Raw genomic sequence first — 7,151 nt, forward strand, 5'->3', positions numbered from 1 at the left:
GCAGAAGTCGGTATTTTGTGGAAGAGCCACACTCAAGGGGCCAAAGAGCCACATGTGGCTCGCGAGCTGCAGTTTGCCGACCACTGGTTTAGGCTCAGAGACATTAATTAACTTGCCCAAGATCACCCAGTTAGCAAGTCACAGGGTTGGAATTTGATCCTACCCTGCCTAAACTTAGATCCCATCTTTTAGGTATTATGCTACACCACCCTTAGCAAGGCTGAGTTTAAATCCCTCCAGCAAGTTTAATTCATGTTTTTGTTAGACTTTTACACTATAGATGTAACAGTGGGGAATTGTAACCCACCCCACCATTCTTTTGACATTGTTTCTGTAAATGCTGACTCTAACAATATCTAGCTTGTAGATAAATGGCATGTTTGTATAAAAATCCTAGGAAATAACTTTAAAAGAGACAGACTCTGACATTTGGACGTCCCAGCTCCAGGAGATTTGCTGACCTTCAAATGAAAACCAGGAGGATGCACACCAGACCATCACTTGACCAGTTTCAAGGTCCTAAACCAAATACACTCTGCTTGGTCTGCACGTTGAGAACTTTTCAACCCACTCCCCTTGATTTCTTTGTTCTGTTTTCCCTCTCACTCTTATAAAAATCTCTGCCTGTACTGACATGGGGAGATGGGCTTTGGGATGAGAGTCTCCCATCTTCTCATGTGGCTGGTATTTGAATAAGCTACTTTCCTTTTCCACCAGCAGCTAACAAGTTTGGCTTTTGTGGTGGTAGGCAGCTGAATCTGTGCTCAGTTACATAGGGACCAAAGTCCCTCATGCAATACTCAGCAAAGGAAAAGCGCAGTTTACTTTTCACTTAAAGGGTTGGGGAGAGCCAGTAACTGCAACAATCTAAAACTTACCTTATATATAAAAATGCTTTGAAATCCTCAGCCCCACACTATATTCTGAACAACTAAACCTCTTATTCTAAGCGGGCCTTGTTTCATACTTGCTTTTCAGTTTACTTATAATTCCCTTCTTAAAATTTACAAAATGTCCAGCTTTTCCTTATTCTCACACTTAATGTGCATTTTCAACAACATATTTATTATCAGTGTTGCAAATAAGGTTTGCTTCCCCCTAAGCCCTCTGCCAAATGTAGGCTTCCTGCATCTGTTAACATCCTGTGTTTGGGTTCTCTCTCTGTGTTTAATGCTGAAGTCTGTTCCCTTGGGATAATCCATGCTCTCAGGTCCATAGCCTTGTGAATCAACCCCCTTGCTTTCTACTGCAAACAGGAGAGAGTGCAGCAAACACAAGATTCTTTAAAGTCCTTTTCATAGTGTGAGCTTAAAACAGCCCTCTTACTACCTATACTAACCTCCTCCTCTACTGACTAGAGATTTAGATATTATCACAATTCCTATGTTATATGTCCTGGTTATTTAATGCTGAATTTGCATACCAGAAAACATTTTGTTGACTCATATACCACTTAAATTTGAAGATCTCAGGTTCTCTTTAGTCCTTTTCACAGAATTATAAGAGGTACTTTGGACATTATGTGACACCTTTAATAGAAGCAAAAATGAGAGCTAGCACTCTTGCACTCAGAAAGTCCAGTTAATCCTTGGGATTCTGATGGTTCCTAACAAATACTATTATGTTTCTAGATAGGGTGTTGCTTCTATTAGTGGAGGGCCTTTCTGAGTAGTTTTGTTATGTAGATTACAGCACTAACAACTGGTAAAGATTAACAAAAGCCAAGGTCCCTGCATTCAAAAACTTGTATAACTTCCCTAAAGAAATTCTTATCCTAATGATGAAAGGTAACACATGCTGAGTGTTTACAAGGTGACAAGCACTGTGTTGAGTATCTTACTATGCATTCTCTTCTTTAATCTCCTCAATAACCCAATAGGGTAAAATATCATTAACTTTTGTTCAAATTTGAGGCAACAGGCACAGAAAGGTTAAAGAATGTGCCCATTACAACAATCAGTGAAGGCACAGAGTCTAGGTCTGGAGCCCTGCTTTAGACCAATAGAGGATGCTAGATTCCACTAAAATGCTGCTGAAATCAACCTCTGATGCTTCCAAACAGAGTGGAACACAGGAAGGTTTACCAGAAAATGACATAAGAAAAGGAAGACTGTAGACCAGACAAGAGATTTTCCTAAGTGCAATTGTTACTGTTGTAATTAGCTAGCTAATATTAATGATGGAAAAAGAGCAAAGGGCAGGCCAGACATTACTAGTATAAGGGGCAGCTTCACTAGGAAACTACACTTCACAGTCTTCAGGGAACCAACAGTCCATTCCCTGCAAATCACTGGGGCTGAAGAGGTTCAACGAAGTGGAAGATGGGTACATGCACAATAAATTTGGGGTGATGTAGGAAAGGGGCTTGTCTGTTACTCTAACCTGAGAACAGAGATCACTGGCTGGAGTGATGGAGCCAATGCAAGCCTTCGAAAATCTGGGATTACATAATCTGCAGACAAAGAAATCGTCTCTCTCTTGCTCCTCTAGCTTTGCTCCTATTTCCTTGCACTTACCAGTGTTCCCTCCATAGCCATATGGCCCTAGAAGCCACATGGTCCACAGTCATGTGGACCCTATAAGTAATGAACTGCAGCTGGGAACACAAGCTGACCTAGCCAGATGCTGGACTGGGCTATGCAAATATGGAATGCAGACTCTGGGCAATGGCTTTGATCTTAGCCCTGCTGAAGATAAAATGGAACTTTTTCCATGGCCGGATGAAGGGAGGTGGGACCTTGGAAACTCAGGGGTTTAATTCCACAGAAATCAAGCTTTCCATGATACCACATCCTCCTGTGGGACCTCTGGAAATTCTCATTCCCACTGTTCCCACCGCTTCTACCTACAACAGGTGGGGACTTGGAAAGCACCCCACCAATAACACCAGGATGAAAAGAGAAATAATGAGACAAGAGAAGGAAACAAAAATGAAATTTTAAATTTTGAAAATTTGCTGAGAATTCAAATGACTCTAATCCTATAATTGGGGTTGAATGCTTTAAAATATTACTACTGTTAAGATCTACCATTGGCTGGCTACAGGATCAATTTCTCCTATTTTCCACACCCACTTCCCTGTTTGAATGGAAAAATACCCCCCCTCCCATAAAAAAAAAAAGTTCAGGACTAATTCTCTTATCGTGTGCACTCTATTTTGAACCCAAATTACTAATGTTTGCCTTCTTTTTAAAAGGAAAATTACATGAGGTTTTAAAATTCAGCTCATAAATTTATCAGCCTCTCTAACTATATAAACCTTCTCACCTTAAATTGGAGAATTAACTCCCTGGATGAAACTTAAATGTCTTAAACACCTAAGTACTTGAGCCTCTTCTTTTCTGAATGTTTCACTTCAACTGGCATTATGAAAACCCCCAATAACCAGTAAAAGTAATTTATCTATAAACAACTGAAAAACCTGATCTTGGATGAAGAAACAGATGAAAGAGCCAAGCTGTAAAACTAATGGACTACGAAGCGAAGGCAAGCATTGAAGATCAGAGCAAGTTGTGACACTGTAAGAAGTCAAAGAGAAATCCCCAAAGAATGTAAAAATAACAGTTCCCAGCAAACCAAGGAAGTTAAGGGGCCTAAGCTAATGGTAAAGATTCCTTATTCATAATTCATGTGCTATTTAAGTACTATGCTGAGGAAAGGGTTTTGCCACATGTTCACCATTATCAGGGTTATTAAAGGGATATATCAGTTAATAGAAAAACACAGAGACTGCTCCAGCTCACAGTATAAAAACTAAAACCTCATGAAATATATCCTTTTTTTAAAAATGGAGTCAACCTGCTAAAGAAATGAAAGAAAGCTTAGCCACCTTTATCCTTCTTTTTAGCTTATTTTGTTTTTATAATACTAGAGGCCTGGTGCACGAAATTCGTGCAGGGGGTGTGTGTCCCTCAGCCCAGCCTGACCCTCTCCAATCTGGGACCCCTTGAGGGATGTCTGACTGCCCGTTTAGGCCAGTGGGATTGGGCCTAAACTGGAAGTCGGACATCCCTCCCACAATCCGGGACTGCTGGCTCCTAACCACTCACCTGCCTGCCTGCCTGCTTGCCCCCAAGCGCCCCCCCCACCAGCCTGATCACCCACAACTGCCCTCCCCTCTTGGCCCCTAACCACTTCTACCTCGGCACCACCACCATGGCTTTGTCCAGAAGAACATCCGGAAGGTCTCCTGGAAGGTCTCCCAGTCTAATTAGCATATTACCCTTTTATTAGTATAGAGGCCTGGTGCACGGGTGGGGGCCGGCTGGTTTGCCCTGAAGGGTGTCCCGGATCAGGGTGGGGGTCCCGCTGGGGTGCCTGGGTAGCCTGGGTGAGGGGCTGAGGGCCATTTGCAGGTCCCTCCCTAGGCGGCCAGCCTGGGCGACCAGGCCTCCAGCTTGCTCCGGCCTGCTCCGTGGCTGCTGCCCACAGATCCCTCCTTCAGCAGCTGGCCCAGGAGGGCGGGAAGCTTGGCTTCCTCCGTCGCTGGGGGCAACCCAAGCCTCCTGTCCACTCCGGCTGGCTCTGTAGCTGCTGCCATCTTTGTCCCACTAATTTGCATATTTCCTCCTGATTGGCTTGGGGGATCATGAAGGTATGGTCAATTTACATATTTGTCTATTATTAGTGTAGATTCTGGAGTATCTTTCCAAGTATTTATCAGAAAATGTATTATAGAGACCAATGAATACTTATTTCCAAGATCTCAAGAAAAGAAGCAAAAGCATAAGTAAGTATTACTAGAAAATGAAACCAGGGAGGAACAGAAGAGAAAGCTATTCAAACTTTAATTTGTTAAACAAATCTTTATGAGAAACTTTTGAAGTACTTCATGCTTCCTCCTACACTGATGCCCTAATCCTTGTCTTTGTCTTGTATCACTTAGGGTTCCACAAGCACAATATGATAAACTAGAGGCCCACTGCACAAATTCGTGTACGTTGGGTCGGCCCAGCCGACAAGCTTAGGAAAGGCCAACATGGCGGCCTTGAAGACTAAGACCTAAATGTAACCACAAATGATGGTCTGAAATTAAGACTTTTTGGCAGAGAGGGCTGGCAGATGAGGCGCACCTGGAGAGGGCTGGCAGCTGAGGTCGCGGTTGTCTTTTTCAATCGGGAGGGAGTCTCAAGCTCCCAACTGTTCTGAACTCCAGTTCCAGGTGAGTCTCTGGGGACCCAGACTCACACGGGGAGAAACTGGACTGTCTGGCATCCGGCAGAACTCGAGGGTGGCTTTCTCTCAAAGGTGCTTGCAGCGATTAACACAAATTAGCTCTCTGGATACCTCATTTGACAAAATTAGTATTGTTCACTTAGCATCAGTTGCAAAGAGCTTAAAGCATCCAAAAAACAAACATCAAAATGAAAAATCTTATAATCTATATCTGAAAAAATATTTACATTAACTTTATAGTCTACCAAACACTAAACTTCATTTTGGTTTAGAGTGAAGCTTTATTTTTATCATCTAAGTTACAAAAATTCATACCTGGTAAAAGTTTTACTCAGTACATTAAATGACAACAAATTTCCTTAGTCTTTTTTCTTTTACTCCTTACCTGAGGATATGTTTATTGATTTTTAAAGAGAAGGAAGAAGAGAAAGAAATATCAGAAAGAAACACCAATTAGTTGCCTCCCGTGCGCATGATTGGGAGGAAACCTACAACTGTAGACAGAAAGGGCCACATGATAACCTGACAAGCTTAGGAAAGGCCAACATGGCGGCCTTGAAGACTAAGACCTAAATGTAACCACAAATGATGGTCTGAAATTAAGACTTTTTAAATTACAAAGCAACTTATAGTGAGTTGGTAGTCCTGTACTAGGCTGAAAAAGATCAATTTTTATCTTAACTGAACTTATTGTCTTTTTGCATTTATATTACATACCTTTGGAATGTCAGGGTAACTTGTAACTTGCCTTTTTCCAGACCCCGAAGGGCACAAACAATGTGCCAGGCACCAGGGTAAAGACAACAAATTCCTTCATTGTTATTGTTATCATGTTAATTGTTAACTGTAAACTATCCTATACCCATCTATGCAAAAGAAGCATGTGTCTATCATTTTACTTTTTATCCAATAATCCCAGGTTTTCCCCGCTTTACTCTCTCCCACCTCCCTAATCTATCACCAATAGATTTCATGTAACTCACTTTTGTCTCCTCCTTTAATAGTAATTTATAAAAATAGGTGAAAATCGTCCATTCTTTGGAGCGTTGTCTCAATGCCTTGAGATTCTGCTTCTTGACAACTGTCAACAGTTTGGCTCAAATAAACTCACAAAAATTATTTACAAGTTTGAATGTTTCTTATGTGAACACAACCAAGGTATGTTCCTTGACCAGGAATCAAAACCACAACTTCTTGGTGTGTGGGACAACAATCCAACCAACTGAGTCACCTGGCTATGGCTCCTTAGTCATTTTATTTGATTATATAGAGATAGACCCATTTAATTATTTTTAAACTGAAACTTGAAAGTGACAGTTTATAACCTGAAAGTTCTGAATTGTGTTATCAGATAAGAAAACACTTTTTTTTAAAATATATTTTATTGATTTTTTACAGACAGGAAGGGAGAGGGATAGAGAGTTAGAAACATCGATGAGAGAGAAGCATCGATCAGCTGCCTCCTGCACACCCCCTACTGGGGATGTGCCTGAACCAACGTACATGCCCTTGACCGGAATTGAACCTGGGACCCTTCAGTCCCCAGCCTGACGCTCTATCCAGTGAGCCAAACCGGTTAGGGCAGAAAACACTTTTTATAACCTTCCCAATCTTTATGATCAGTATTGTATCAAAATTTAGGAGAACCTAGCGGACTGAGAGAAACACCAATGTGATAGAGACACATGGATTGGTTGCCTCCCATAAGCCCCTGACAAGGGCCAGGAGCCTGCACTGAGATGCTGAGTGTTAGCCACCTCCTGAGGAGCAAGTGTGTTTGAGAAACTAAAAGAAAAAACCAGGAGAGAAACCAAGATGGCGGCATAGGTAAATACTGGAAATTGCTGCCTCGCATGCACAACCACTTCAAAAATACAACTAAAAGACAAAACGGACATCATCCAGAACTACAGGAAGGCTGGCTGAGTGGAAATTCTACAACTAGAAGGAAAGAGAAAAGCACACTGAGACTCAAG

At 41.8% G+C, this 7,151-nt stretch overlaps 1 protein-coding gene and 1 long non-coding RNA gene across 3 annotated transcripts in view; both read right to left on the bottom strand.

The window, feature by feature from the left end:
• The window catches only part of LOC102260650 (histone demethylase UTY-like), a 306,332-nt gene that overhangs the window by 287,148 nt on the left and 12,033 nt on the right, over positions 1-7,151 (bottom strand). The window lies entirely within an intron of this gene.
• LOC106726222 overlaps positions 5,875-7,151 on the bottom strand; it is an 11,350-nt gene continuing 10,073 nt past the window's right edge. The window contains exon 3 of the long non-coding RNA XR_001362250.1: positions 5,875-6,073. This is a non-coding gene — a long non-coding RNA (uncharacterized LOC106726222). The remainder of the gene's footprint in view (positions 6,074-7,151) is intronic.

This window comes from Myotis brandtii, unplaced genomic scaffold (assembly GCF_000412655.1).
Source record: "Myotis brandtii unplaced genomic scaffold, ASM41265v1 scaffold1052, whole genome shotgun sequence".
NCBI lineage: Eukaryota > Metazoa > Chordata > Mammalia > Chiroptera > Vespertilionidae > Myotis > Myotis brandtii.